The following is a 14054-nucleotide window of genomic DNA, read 5'->3' on the forward strand; positions in this document are numbered from 1 at the left end:
AGAACCAGCTATTGGCTTAAGGACATTGAGATCACAAATATTGATAGGGTAGTGGGTTCAGGAGAGAATTAGAAAGGAGAGCATACTGACAGCATGCATAAACCGCCCTCTCAAAGATGAGAAATCAAAATTGAGAAGTATCACAAGGTGGGGAATGAGGTCAAGGTATTTTGTTTTGTTTTTTAAGATTGAAAATATATGAGGCACCTGGGTGGCTCAGCGGTTGAGTGTCTGCCTTTGGCTCAGGTCGTGATCCCAGGGTTCTGGGATCGAGTACCGCATCAGGTTCCTTGCAGGGAGCCTGCTTCTCCCTCTGCCTGTGTCTCTGCCTCTCTCTGTGTGTCTCTCATGAATAAACAAATAGAATATTTTAAAAAATTGAAAAAGAAAAAAAAAGATTGAAAAGATACAACATATTGGCATGCTGATGGGAACAATCCAGTACAGAGTAGAAACTGACAATATGGCAGTGAGAAAAGAATAGCTGGGACCATGAATTTGAGTAGGTGGAGGCAATACGATGTAGTAGACAAATGAAGAGGTCAGCCCTAAGTAGGAGTATGGAAAGTTAACGTATATTGCTACAAGGGGAGGTAAATATATGGCTACAAATGTAGGTGGGCAGGCAGGGGGGATCACTTGGGACTTCTCTTCCGATTGTTTTGATTTTTTTTTCAGTGAAATGGATTGCAAGGTCATCAATAGGGAAAGTATGGGATTAGAAGTCTTGGAGTCAGAAGGAGTGGAGAAAGCTTTGAACACTTGTGACAGTGGAAGGGTGATTGAATAAAAACTCATAGCTTTGAATAATTATTGGGTAGGTTATATTAACGTAAAAACATTCATCATCCTTTCCCACGAGCTCCTCCTCACCATGCTCTCCCCGTAGAAGCATTATCCATCCCATTGATGTTACACTTGGCCAGATGACTCTCTTTGAGCAGTGAAATATTAGTGAGAGTTGCATGTACCACTTCAGAAGGAAAAAAAAAAGATTAAGATGGTAAGTTTTATGTGTTTTTTTTTTTTTTTTTTTTACCACAATTAAAACTTTTAACAGAAGTCAATTCTTCTTCACTTGAAAGTCCTACAGAAATAGGCAGCAGACCCTGTGGACTATAACTTGCCAACCTCTTGCCAATGGGTGGCCAGTCCGAATGCAAAAAAGATGGTCCAAATCAATACTTCTCAAATGTCTCTACTGAAAACCTCTAAGGACATAAAAGGAGGAATGCAGGCCACAGAGGTCCTGCCTACACGTCTATAAAATTCTTTTAAGTACTTTTTCAAATGAAGTTCATGAAAATCTTTGAATCTTAGTCTATAACACATATTGTTTTAATGGAAAATTGGCATTTACTGTAAAAATCAGTAAAAACTGATGCTCATGTAAGTTCAAAGAAGGTGAGAGTCTTAGTCAAGTCACATAGCTAGAACAAGTCAGGTATGGGACTGGATCCCAAAATTCCTGATTCCAAATGTATACTTTCCACCTGAGTGAGCTGCCTTCCCATCAGGCTTTGGCTCTCCATTCCTGGCTCCTAGCCATATGCCTCCATAATTGACGCAGGCTTCAAAGTAGTGTTGGCAAACCACTGTTGAGTTTTTTCCAAAATTTATCAATTCATGTTTAATACCATTGATTCATAAGTTTTATATATGATTTGTTCTGCTGTATTCTAGAATATATTATTTTTTTTAAAGATTTTATTTATTCATGAGAGAGAGAGAGGCAGAAACACAGGCAGAGGGAGAAGCAGGCTCCCCATAGGGAGCCTGATGTGGGACTCGATCCCGGATCCCGGGATCACAACCTGAGCCAAAGGCAGCTGCCCAACCGCTGAGCCACCAGGTGTCCCTATCCTAGAATATTTTAGATGATATTTTCTAAAACTCATTTTTTACCTCTTGCCCTAATTATGCTTTCTCATCCATCTGTATTTTTTAAAACTTTTCATAGCATCCCATTCTGTTATACATTGTGAAATGTTAAATTATGAAGGACCTGACAGATTTGCTCTTTTTGTACATCCGGCATCCATTTTTTCTTGTGGTAGACTGTATTATTTGTTCAGAATTCTCCTCTCCCACCCTGCCCTTCTCCTAGTCCCACTGACTTTAGACTTGGCCATATAACTTGCTTGCCCCCCAATGGATTGTGAGTCAAAGTGAGGGTGTGAGAGTCCTAACCAGAGGTTTTAAGAGGCCTCGTGTGTCTTCATGCACCTCTATTGAGCTCCTGCCTTCCTAGAGAACCATACATCTCAAGTAGAATCTATTCCTTTAGCCCAGGTTCCAGAATGAAAATGTGTGAAACAGACCAGAACCCAGCTAACCTAGACCCGTTTGCTGTCACTGAGTCACTGAGTTGTTTGTTACATTGCATTATCCCAGCAAAAGCTGACTAATACATCCCTTCTCCTGGAACCAGGGCTTCTGTTTTCTTCTGGAGACCCAGCCCTCTTCTACTTTTTATCTGTAGGGTTTGGTTGGGCTGGCCCTCCTCACTGGCCCTCCAACATATCACACTGCTCACTGCCATCTCTGTTGAGATCTCAGCTCTTCTTATCAAAGCTGAGAGAGCCTGATACTCTCTTGGCCAGTGGGAATGAATGACCCTGGGCCTTGTTACTTGCTCAAAAGGGCTCCTGAAGAAATCTTACTCCTAACCTATATATAGTGTTAACTCCTGTTTGTTTTACAAGAAGAGGGTGGGTGGGTCGTGTAACACTAAATGCCACACCGCTTGGCTACTTGTTGATAGTGGGCAGGAAAGCATGGAAAGCATGAAAACAAACAGCAATTGTTATGGACTTAAAGTTCGTGTCTCCCGAAAATGGAACACTGAAGCCCTGACCTCCAATGTGATGGTATTAGGAGCCTGGGGCTTTGGGAGGTCATTGGGTTTAGATGAAGTCATGAGGCTGGAGCTCCCATGTGGGATTAGTGTTCTTAGGAGAAGAGACACCAGAGGGTTTGCTTCCTCTCTCTCTCCCCACATGCATGTACTGAGAAAAGGCCATAGCGGAACACAGCAAGAGGGGACCATGCTGGGAAGAGGGCTCTCACCAAGCACCGCATCTGCTGGCACCTTGGTCTTGGACTTCCCATCCCCCAGAACTGTGAGAAATGAAGGTCTGTTTCTTAAGCCATCAGGTCTCTGGCATATGTCTTAGCAGTCCAAGCTAAGACTGCGGTTTTCCCTTGAGATTGCAAAGGGCAGAAGCTGGAGACACCGAAAAGTAAAAGTTATTCTCTGTGCCTAGAGGAAGAGCAGAGTCAGCCCTGAATTACTCATTCACACCGAGAGCTGGGAGGAGTGGTGTGGACGATCTGAAACACCAGGAAAACTTAAGAGGCCTTCACTTGGCCAGAGAAACCCTAGGGCTGCCCATAAATATTTCAGGAGTGCCTTCAACAGGAAATATTTCCTCAAAACAATCAAACTGCCTGATGAAAACATGTACACCTTTTCTCTCATACAGATTAGGATTCGACAAAGATTTATTGTGGAAAAAAAATACACGGAAAATCATGAAAGCCCCTGGTTTAAAATAGGCCTGTGTTGGGCTTTGGCATGCACTTTTTAAAACAAAGCAGAATGGTGTTGTTCTTAATTGTGAGTGCGGGATTTTTTTTACGCCCCCCCCAAGGCTAATAAGTTTATATTCCCCTCCCCACCCTCCGGTCCACGGATAACTGGATCACACGGGGACACGGAGTGAGCCAACTCGAGTGACAAGGGAACCAGCGAGGGATTACAATGATAATCCCTAAAGTGGAAAATTAGCTGCAGAAAATCAGGGGTTGATAAGTAGTTCTCTTCCCCATACCTTGGCCTCCTCCTCCGCGCTCCTATGGTGTCCCGCGGCTCCTGCCTCGCCTTCCCCGCCCGCCTCGGGCCCTCTCCGCCAACCATCCGCACCAGCCAGGAAGCCAAGGCTCTGGAGGGACTCAGGTGCTCTGATGGGCACTTAGGGGTGGAGAGCCGGGGCAAGCCTGAGGGAAAGACGGTGTCTGGCCTTCTGAAACCCCACAGTCGGTAGACGGGAGAGACTCCTAAGCAAGTCATCTTTAGAAAAGATGGCAGAAATGAGAAGCAAAGTGGGGGAGCGCTTAGCGTCCCCGCAGGGAATCTGATTGATCAGCGTGGGTCGTGTGCAGAGACCAGTAGTCCTCAAAACGCCCCCCAGCTGGTTCGAACCGTAAACCGGGCCCGAGACCAGCCCAGATCTGCCGCCTCAGGTGCTCGGCAGGTGAGGCCGGGGCAGCCAGTCCTTCCACAAGCCCCCGCGGGAGGCTGGCGCACACGCCAGTTGGGGGGCCGCTGGCCCGCCGGGCTAAGCAGCGGAGGCACAGGGGGCGCGGGGCCCGCGAGGCCAGCAGCTGGGGTTGCGATGCAGGCCCCCTCGCCGCGGGGCAAGGGGGGAAAGGGCTCCGGGTACAGCCTGGCCAGAGGGCTCCTGGGGCGGGGGGCGGGGGGCGCCCCCGGGGACGCTGCGGCGTCAGGTCCTGCCCGGCGACCCCGGCCTCCCCCTGGAGCCTCCCTGGCTCGGCCCACGGCGGCTGCCCGCGTCCCCCCGGGGCTCCCTGGCCCGCAGCAGAGGTCGGGCCCTGGTAGGCCAGAGCGAGCCGCCCGAGAGGTCTCTTCCCGGCGAGTCCCGGCTTCCAGCTTAAGGCTCCTCGTTCTTTTCCCCCAAGTGGGCCCCCTACTCTGGGCTCTGGCTTTTTTTTTTTCTTTTTTTTCTTTTTTTTTTAAATCCCAGACAGGAACTGTGTCCATCCCCAGACAGAGCCGGTGCCTCCTTCTCTGCACAGCCAGCCTCTCGCCCTAAGCAATCACGTCCCCATCCGCGCCAAAAGCAGCCCTTTGCCTGGAGCCGCCTCCCCCGGGCCCCACTCCCCGCGCCCCACTGCCCCGCAGTCCGGCCAGCCCAGCATCAGGAAAAACGGCAAGTCCGGCGGCCTCCCCGCTTCGGGCCTTCCCGCCCGGGCCAAAGTGGGCAAAGGCACGACCCCACCGCGGTGCCCGGCGCGGGGACCCCCAGGGTCCACGAGGGACCCGGGTCCGCCGCCGCCGCCCGGGGTCCCCACCCGCGCCCCGGGGGCGGGGGCCCGGGGCGGGGGCGGGGGGAGGAGGCCCGCTCCTCGGGGCTTCTGGCCGAGCAGTCCCCCCGCCTCGGGGAGGGGCTGCGGCCGCCCGGAGCCGCAGAGGGTCGGGAGGCTCCTCCCCTGGGGTGGCCGAGCAGGAAGCGGGGCGCGCGGCGGGGCGAGCGCGCGGGGCGCGGGCGGCGGAGTATGCGCGGGCCTCGGCGGCCAGTCCCGGCGCACAGCCGTGGCCGGGGCGCGCGGCGCGGGGCGGAAAAGCCTGTTTACACAGACTGCACACCGCCTGGGGAATAATGCAGTAAAGGAAGTGAGCCGGCTCGGCCTGACTGCTCCAACTTCCTGCTCTCACACACACACCAGAGGAAAAAAAAAAAAAAAAAAGAGGAGCGAGAGAAAGAAAAAAAAGGGGGAAAAATCAGGATCTCATTACAAGAGCAACAGACCGTCTGCAGACGCCTGTCAGCATGGAAAGTCGGGGGCTTTCGCCCGGTTCCTCCTAGAAATTCCCCCGAAGAAGGATCTTGAGAGCTCCCCCACATCTGGGTAGGTAGCAGGGCTCCAGCCTGTTGCTCCGACAGTTGCAAAGTTCCGTCGGGGCGCTTTTTCTTTCTTTTCTTTGGCTGGGTGCGGGTGGGGGTGGGGCTGGGGGCGCCGCGGGGTGCGCTGCGGCCCCGGGCAGGGGGCCCCCGGGATGCTCCAGCGCCCGCCCCGCCGGCCGGCGGGAGCCCCGCGCTGCGGCCGGGAGGGGAGCAGGGGGCGCGCGGGGGCGACGGCTCGGGGTCCCCGCAGCGGCGGCGGCGGGGCGGGCTGCGAGCCTGGGGGGGGGGGGGACGGCCGCCGAGCGGGGCTGCGGCCGGGCTCCCCGAGGGGGCAGTGGGCACCGATGCTCCGACTCGGGGAGACGACAGGGGAGGAGGGGCTCGCGGCGGGCGTGGGGAGCGAAGACGCGGGGCCGGGGGCCGCGTCCCTGGTCGTCCGGCAGGTGACCCCCGCCCGGGTCATCGTCCGGGGCGCGCGCCCAGGTGGACCTTTAACAACCAGCCGTGTCCTCACTGGACACGGTTTCGGCGGAGGACCGCGCGGGAGAGCTGGGCTTGGAGCCCCCGGCTCCTTAGGAAGGGGAGCTTCAGCTTGCAACTGAATGTTGGCCTGTAACGCTACTGTAACTTTTGGGAGGAGGAATTAAAATTTTGGAGACTTCAAAAAAAAAAAAAAAAAAAAAAGGAAAAAAGTTAAAAGAAAGAGGTCTCCGTTTTGTTATATTTTCTGAACCGAATCATCCCGAGGACAAGCTGCATTTAGGTGGCGGGTGGGGGTGGGAGTAAGAAATGTTATTTCAGAAACTGCAAAAGGGGCTTTTTAGAAAAAAAAAAAAAAAAAAAAACGAGTGTCGGGAGAGTTTCTGGCTTGTCTGGAAACGGCAAGACTAATTGCCATGCGCTTCCGCTTTGAAACTGGCAGCAGACAGCATCTTGAAAATGACTCACTAGAGGAGCTCACAAAGAAACTGGTTTGCTCCTTCTCAGGTTTATGTATTTGTGCCTTTTACAGTTTCCTTTGTAGTGTTCGAGGGGTCCCCCGCCCCTTCCCCGCCGGCCCCCTCCTCCCCTGCCGCTTTTGGAAGCCCCTGGCCGGTCTTTAACTACCCCCAGCACCCCAGCCGGAGGGGGGCTGGGGGAGGCCGAGTTGTTGTTGGAGTTGGCTGGGGAGAGGGTTACAGGGATTCTGCTGCTGCAGGGGGAAAAAGTTCCCTGAATTTTCCACTGGCTGCTGCAGGAAGAGAGAGCCCCTTTAGTCACTGCTAAGTAATGTCTGCACACACACCAACTAATCTCATTAGGAGTTTCCGCTGCTCGGCACAGGAGGGGTTTTGTGCAGCCACTGTCAGCCGGGGGAGCCCTGCGCTGCACGGGGAGAGCGGTTACGGCTTTATTGACTTAGAGGTGCAGCTGCCCCACAACCTTTTTCAGGGCAGCATCTTGAGAACTTTGAAGTCCCTTTGGCCATTTTGGGTTTCAGACTTACAGGTTTTTCTTCCCCAGTTGCGTGTAGGGTGTGTGTGTGTGTGTGTGTGTGTGTGTGTGTGTTGTGAAGTTTCTATTGCCTGGGCAGCTCAGTCACCCCCATTCTCTCTCATCTGTGCCTGTGTCTTTGTTGGAGGGCGCCGGGAGTGGGGGTGGGGGTTGGGGAGCCAGAAGAGGTGAGAAACCAAACGTGATAGGCATATATTAATGAGCTCAAATCGATTTCTGAGCCTTATTGCTTTACTGCCAAACAAAATACCCTCTGATCTCTCTCCCTTTTTCTCTGTCTGTGGCACACATTTATTTGGGATAGGTCAGTTATGAGTTTCAATTTATGGGGATTATAAAATTACAAATTGTGTTAGGAGGGCATGTGGGTCAGACAGTGAAGAAGACTGTCCATAAGTGTTTTTAGAGTTTCCAGTAATGATCCTGCCTGCAAAAACCCCTGATGGTCTTTCTATGCCAAATATAGCAAAGGTCTTATGGCCCTCTCTCTCTCTCTCTCTCTCTCTCTCTAAACCTTTAAATGTTGGAAATGTGTAGAGTTGCTTAAAGGGGTAAAGGATTTTTAGGAACTTGATTGGACCCGTGGCATTCCTTTATTGACAAAGACATGCTGCTTGAGGACATACTCTTGAGGGTTTTTTGAGGTGTTGGTATTTCTCTTCTGGTGGCAAAGCATGTCCTAAAAACAGCCCAGCCAGGGTGTGAGTCAGTGGACATGAGGACAGGATGTCCCTAACACAGTGCCTAGCACAGAGTAGATGCTCAATAAATTGTTGCATTGAAAGCTGTGAGTAGGATGACAGCACTTAGAACAAATAGATAAGAAAACTCCAAATTTCAAGAGAGGCCCCTTTGAGTGAACTATAAACCAGCCTGGATAAACAGACTTTCTGGAATAATTTTGCCATCCAGGTGACCTTTGGCAATATCTGGAGACATTTTGGTTGTCATAACCAGACGGGGTGCCCTAGGCATCTAGTCAGTAGAGGGTTAGACATGCTGCTACCCATCCAGTAATGTACAGAACAGCCCCCCCCCCAATAATTTTCCAGCCACAAATGTCAGTAGTGCCCACGCTGAGGAACTCTCATTTACATTAACTGTGATGATGATGACTCTCTTACCTGCATCAAGTCAATGAATAGGATGTTTACGAGTTGTTAGTTGTACTTTTCTGCTATGGATGTGTAACACAATGTGCATGAATTTTGTCTCCCTTGCTCTCTTTTTTGGTCAGTAATATGCAATAGAATGACATTTACATGATGAATTGTGATGGTTTACCTTTTTGAGCTGAATTAGACCATCTCAGAACCTCACTTGCTTGGTACTAATGCTTTTTAGACCAGAATGGCAGTAGCCCAGATGGGGAGAGCAGTGATTCTTATTTTTTTCCAACCCTATTTGAATTTTGAAATTTCCTAAAACATTTATTAAAGACCTCCTCCTCTTCTTATTTAAAAAATTAATAATTCAAAACTGTCAATATGCAGTAAATGTAACTCTGAGATCATATTTTGAAATTTATATTTGTAATAACTTTTTGGAACTTGAATCTTTTCCTGAAATGGGTTTTAAAATCCTTCCAGTCAGTGCATATAAATTAAAATATTCCTTTCTTAGTTGTCAGATACTGGGTTTTGTGTGTTCTGTGCTACCCAATTATGTTTTTCACCTATCTGATGCAAAAAACTGATGTGGATCCAAACCATTATCTATTGACAAACCCAAAACACGAAGAAGAAGAAGAAGAAGAAGAAGGAGGAGGAGGAGGAGGAGGAGGAGGAGGAGGAGGAGGAGGAGAAAGAAAAGAAGAAGAAGGAGAAGAAGATTATCCAAGGATGTGACTTCCAGAGGGTTGTTTTTTTTTTTTTTCACTAATGGCAAATTACTGCTTCTGAATTAATGGATTTGCTACTTTCCAGTCCTAGAGAATGATTCAGACATCGACATGTTCCCCAGACCTGGGGTTCCTCATTAAACTTTAAAAGAAATGGGCTCTCTGTTTTGGCTGCGCCCTGGGCTGCAGGCAGCTGGCTTCTGCCCCTTGCTAAGGGCTTGCACCGAGACATACACACCGACATACACACCAAGAGGCCTGGGTCATTTGAAAGAAAGACCCCCACTGCTGTCAGACTTTTCTGTAGGTTTCAGGCGAGAGCTTTTTATGTCCTACTTATCCATAATTCCCCTTTGTCTTTGTAAACTGATTTATAACATCTTTGAGATCGCACTAGTATGACGATATTTTCTAAAGGTTAGGTAGGTTTTATGTCTGTTTTGAAAAAATATTAATGTGAATTATGTTAGGAAGATTCAGAAAACCACGAAGAAAAATATAAACATCTCCCATAATCCCACTGTTAACATTTTGGTGTTTATTTTTTCAGTCTTCTAAAATGTGTGTGTGTGGGGGTGTGGGTGTGTACACACACACACACATGCACACATACATAAAACTTTTCATTGGAGTCACACTATACTTTCTGTTTTGTCACTTATTTTTACTTAACATATCATGTAACATGTTTTTATAACTAGTACCAAAACCAAAATTGCTGCACATAGAGCATGCATTTATTGATCTAATAAATGTGTTGACTCAACAGAGGATTGACATAATTTTTACATGGACTTGTTCAGTGTTTTTCTCTGTGGCTCAAAGTAATGTTCTAAGAATGCTGACCTCTTAGAAGGCTGAATTCATATGTGCTGTGAAATTTGCGATTTTGATGAGTTTCTCTATGATTTAACAATGAGTCATGATTTGCAGGAGAGTATCAAGATGTAGTAACAGGAAGTCCGGGGCACTACACATCAAAATAGAATGTTAGATGATGAAAAAGAGAAGCTAGGTTAAACCGAAAATATACCTGGAACTTAAACTTAAGGGGGAAGGAAGGTGCTTCTTGTACATTGTGACAATTCTTAGTTATTACTGTTTCATTTTATATCCGGAGAGTTTCCAAACTTTGTAACTGATGTTTTCAATGGGTTTTCAGCTCAAAATGACTATTGCCCATGGCTAATTTGAATTAAGATCATCCAGCCTTTTGGTTGAAACCTCGGCAGAGAGACCATGGTTTTGTGGCACAAAACTTTGGTTTTGCCACTTAAAGTGCAGCCCCAGTAAATTGAGTTATTAGTATGTGAGTTGTGTGTGTGTGTAACCTTCTGTGAATGAATCCTAAAGGCCTTCTAAAATGGTAGATCATTCTTTTAAGTCCTATTCTTTGTAGAAATTTGACTCCTACCTATAACCAAAATAAAAATGGCCTTCCAGCCATTACTGGAAACTTAACCTATGTGCCAGCAGTTTAAAAATAAACCTTGAATTGGTCATTTCAATAAATTGTGATTTGGTTTGAATTGCTACTAGGAATTATTAACTCATCAATTATGTGTTTTAGCTTGCATTTCCCAGAAAGTGATTATCAAATTATTCTAAGATTTAAAGGGGATTATTTTATAATTTGTCTTTGAGACTTGTATATTTTTAAAGAAATTAAGATGATCGTTTTACTAATATACTCTAATTTGAATTGGGCTAAAATTGATTTACTTACCTACCTGCTCTAAAAAGATGCTCTTTAAAGCACATGGTCTCATTAGTATTTTTAAAGCTACCATTTATAAGAATAATTGCTAATTTTCCATGTATAAGTATGGAGAGGATGGGGTAGGAATAAAATACCCTTATCTAATGCCTTCTCTTAGACTGAGGTCAGGAATCCTTTACTCCAAGCAATAGAAAAAGGAATCTGCGATCCTTGATGTCTTTGGGTTTTTTTAGGTGAGGTATAATTTCATACATGGAAATGGATAGATCCTCAGTGTTTTTGTATATGCCCATGGAATCCCCACCCCTTACCTTCAAATAGAAAGTATTTCCATCACCTTGAAGCATTCCCTAGCTATTTCTTTTTATTATGGCAGTTTCATGATTCTACCATATAGGTCATTAAACCCCAGAACACCTTGATAAAATACTGCACTATTTTTATTTAATCAATTTGGTTAAAAATAAATCATTAGAATGTGTAGATTTCCTCTGCAGTATGATAGGAGGGGGAAAAAATCCCTTCTACATTATTTACTACCACATAAGCTAACCGAAAGGAATATGTGTGCTGCAGGGAAGAGCAGAGTCCTTTAAAATCAGTCGTGTTGAGGTGCTAGCTCTTAATCTTCCCAGACCTCAGTTTCTCTGGATGGATGGTAAAGTGATGGAAGTGTCAGAAGTTCTGTTGTACTACTTTTTTGGAGTAAGGAATTTGAGTTCTTCTAAGAGTGGTAAAAAACGTGATGTGAATTTTTGCTGCCATCCCCAAACAGCCAACTTGCAGGCATACACAGTGATTTAAGCAAAATATCTGGTGGTGGGCAAAGGGCTTACCCATAAATTGCCCCTTCAATCCCATCCTGGCCCCTTGTTGAGTAAGGAACACTCGAGGGAAGGTTGGTATTAGCGGCTGTGCTTCATTTCCTCCTATGTTTAAAGTTTGTGACAAGCATCACTCATTTCTAATAAGGCCCACATCGCCTCATCCTTGGGGACACCAGTGGTGGTCTCTGGGTTGGACGCTTAGAAGGCCTACATAAGATTTGGATCACCAGGTTCAGTCCCTGTTCCTTCCGTCCTAGAGTCTATTTTTTAAAATATTTTATTTATTTATGAGAGAGAGAGAGAGAGAGAGAGAGAGGCAGAGACATGAGTAGGTGGGAGCCCGATGAGGAACTCAATCCCAGGACCCCAGATCATGACCTGAGTGGAAAGTAGACATTCAACCACTGAGCCACCCAGGCACCCCCTTCCTAGAGTCTTTGAAATGCTCTCCACCCTCCACTGTGTCTGGGGGGGGGTCCTCATTCCCTCTGGCAGTCCCTTGTCTACACACAGGCTAGAGTGATCCTTTAAACACAGGTCTGACCATGTCCCACCTTAACATCCCCCAGGGGCTTCTGTTGGGGTAAAGGCCAAAATCCTTAATGTAGGCTGCACACTGTGGTTCGGGCTGGCACCCGGCTGTTCTTCCCTTCTTCACAGAACGTGTCCTTAGGCTCCTGGGCCTTTCCAAATGCTGTTCTTTCTCCTGGGAATTCCCTTCCCCGCCCCCACGCCCATGGATTGTTCTCACTGCACTTTGCCAGCTTGTGGCCATGCTCCAGGGCCCCCAGGCTGGCGTTCCCATCGTCATCCACTCCGCTGTCTTGGTCTTCAGAGTCCTTGCCATATTTATTTACAGATTTCCTCAGCACTTTGTCCCTCTCCAAATCCCCATGACCCAAACACAGGTACTAACCAGTTTGAGATCTCCATTTCTGGAGGTGGGGTTGGTGTCCCTTCTTAATCATTAATACTCATTATCCCACATTCAGGAACCAAGTGGATTTGCTAGTGTGGCCTCCCCTGGTATCAAAAGCCTTTACCAAACCTTTGAATCCATTAGGTTGGGAGAGCAAGAGGTACCTGCCCAGGGAGGCGTCATGATGTGTTTCCCATCTGTTGCGGCCCTGGGGCCGGAAGCTCCCTCTGGGCCTGCTCTGTTTTTCCCATCCTCGCATTTATCCCAGCACATTGTCCAGTACCTGGCATTCAGTGAATTATAAACAATCCAAAGGGGGAAAAACCTGCCATCGGACTTGATCAAGCACTTCATTGCTACACATAAATCCAGCCCTCTCCTAGAGGTGAATTACTTGGATTAATAGAGGCCGGTCTCTCAGTTAAATCCTAGCAACAGCCCGGAAGAGCCTCTATAGAGGATATATCCCTTTCCAGAATTTTTGTCCAGACTTGCAGGCACAGTAGATGTACAGAAACAAGGTTGTTAATATCCAGGATGACACACTTCAGCCGTGTTGTTGCTCTCAGGTTTATACTGGAAGGGGCTGGTTAGCAGTGAAGTCACTCATAGGTCAGTGCAGCTTAAGAGGCTTTTGATGTAAAATTCCTTCCGTGTTGAAACTGCTCATTCTACAGCAACTATCATTAGTCTCTCATCGAGACTTCTATCGACCAAGTTCTCATAGTTCTTTGGGGCTGAGTTCCATAATATTTGCAGCTCAAAGTCCTCCTTCACTTACCCTAAAAACCTGTGTGTAGCTTTTTGTCTGTGACTTTTTGTAATTCATGAATGATGTTTCCGATTGATTTTCGAGAATAACCAAAGAGTCTGCCCATGTATTTGGAAGGATGAATGACCAGGACCCGCATTGTGTTCCTGGTGAAGGAGGGCTGGCTGGATCAGTGGTGAATTTCAGTTGGGTTTTGCCAAGGAGCAGTTTGTAGATAGTCAACCCTCAAATAACCAGAATGTGTGATGAAGCAGATTTCTCTCCCTGCATTTAACTGTCAGAGGGCAGGGATGAGAACGACAACAAAATAAGTCCCAGCATTTATCCAGGAGGTGCTCAGGAATTCTCTGTAAGAATTAACAACAAGGGTGCTCTTACAGGGTCTGCACCTGTACGTTCTCATCATCCTCAGAATCATCTGATACTAAAGTCCAGGAAGACCAGAATGTTCGATTAAGCGAGAAAAGGGGTATAGGTTTGATCAGTTTCCTAACACCGATCAGAAGAGGACTTCTCTGGTTAATACTCTGTGAACTAGAAATGCAGACTCCTCACTATCTCCTTCTTGGAGTTTGGAAGGTTCTCTTTTAGAGGTTAAACTAGAAGCCCTGGTTGTGTGAGTTCATTTGAAAGTGAAGAAGATAAGCATTGAGAGGGGTGTGTGTGGGGGGGAGGGTTATGGGTTCCACATATGTAGGCAACGAGAGATGCTTGAGTCCAAGAGTGAGACAATATGATCTCAGTTTTTGCTCCTCCTACGTCCAGAGTCACTGTTCTCATGTAGGATTTGAGCCCTAATTCTGTACAGAGGATGGGAACATAAGGGAACATTTG

The 14054-nt window shown here is 47.3% G+C and overlaps 1 protein-coding gene across 3 annotated transcripts in view; it reads left to right on the forward strand.

Annotated features, from left to right (window-relative positions):
- Positions 1-5240: 5240 nt before the first annotated feature.
- ELK3 (ETS transcription factor ELK3) overlaps positions 5241-14054 on the forward strand; it is a 64367-nt gene continuing 55553 nt past the window's right edge. For 2 of the 3 annotated variants that reach the window (XM_035699176.2, XM_049093945.1), the window contains exon 1: positions 5241-5652. The gene's annotated coding sequence lies outside the window, so the exon portion shown is untranslated. The remainder of the gene's footprint in view (positions 5653-14054) is intronic. The other variant, XM_025438779.3, reaches the window with a different exon arrangement.

Source organism: Canis lupus, chromosome 15, assembly GCF_003254725.2.
Source record: "Canis lupus dingo isolate Sandy chromosome 15, ASM325472v2, whole genome shotgun sequence".
Classification (NCBI taxonomy): Eukaryota; Metazoa; Chordata; class Mammalia; order Carnivora; family Canidae; genus Canis; species Canis lupus.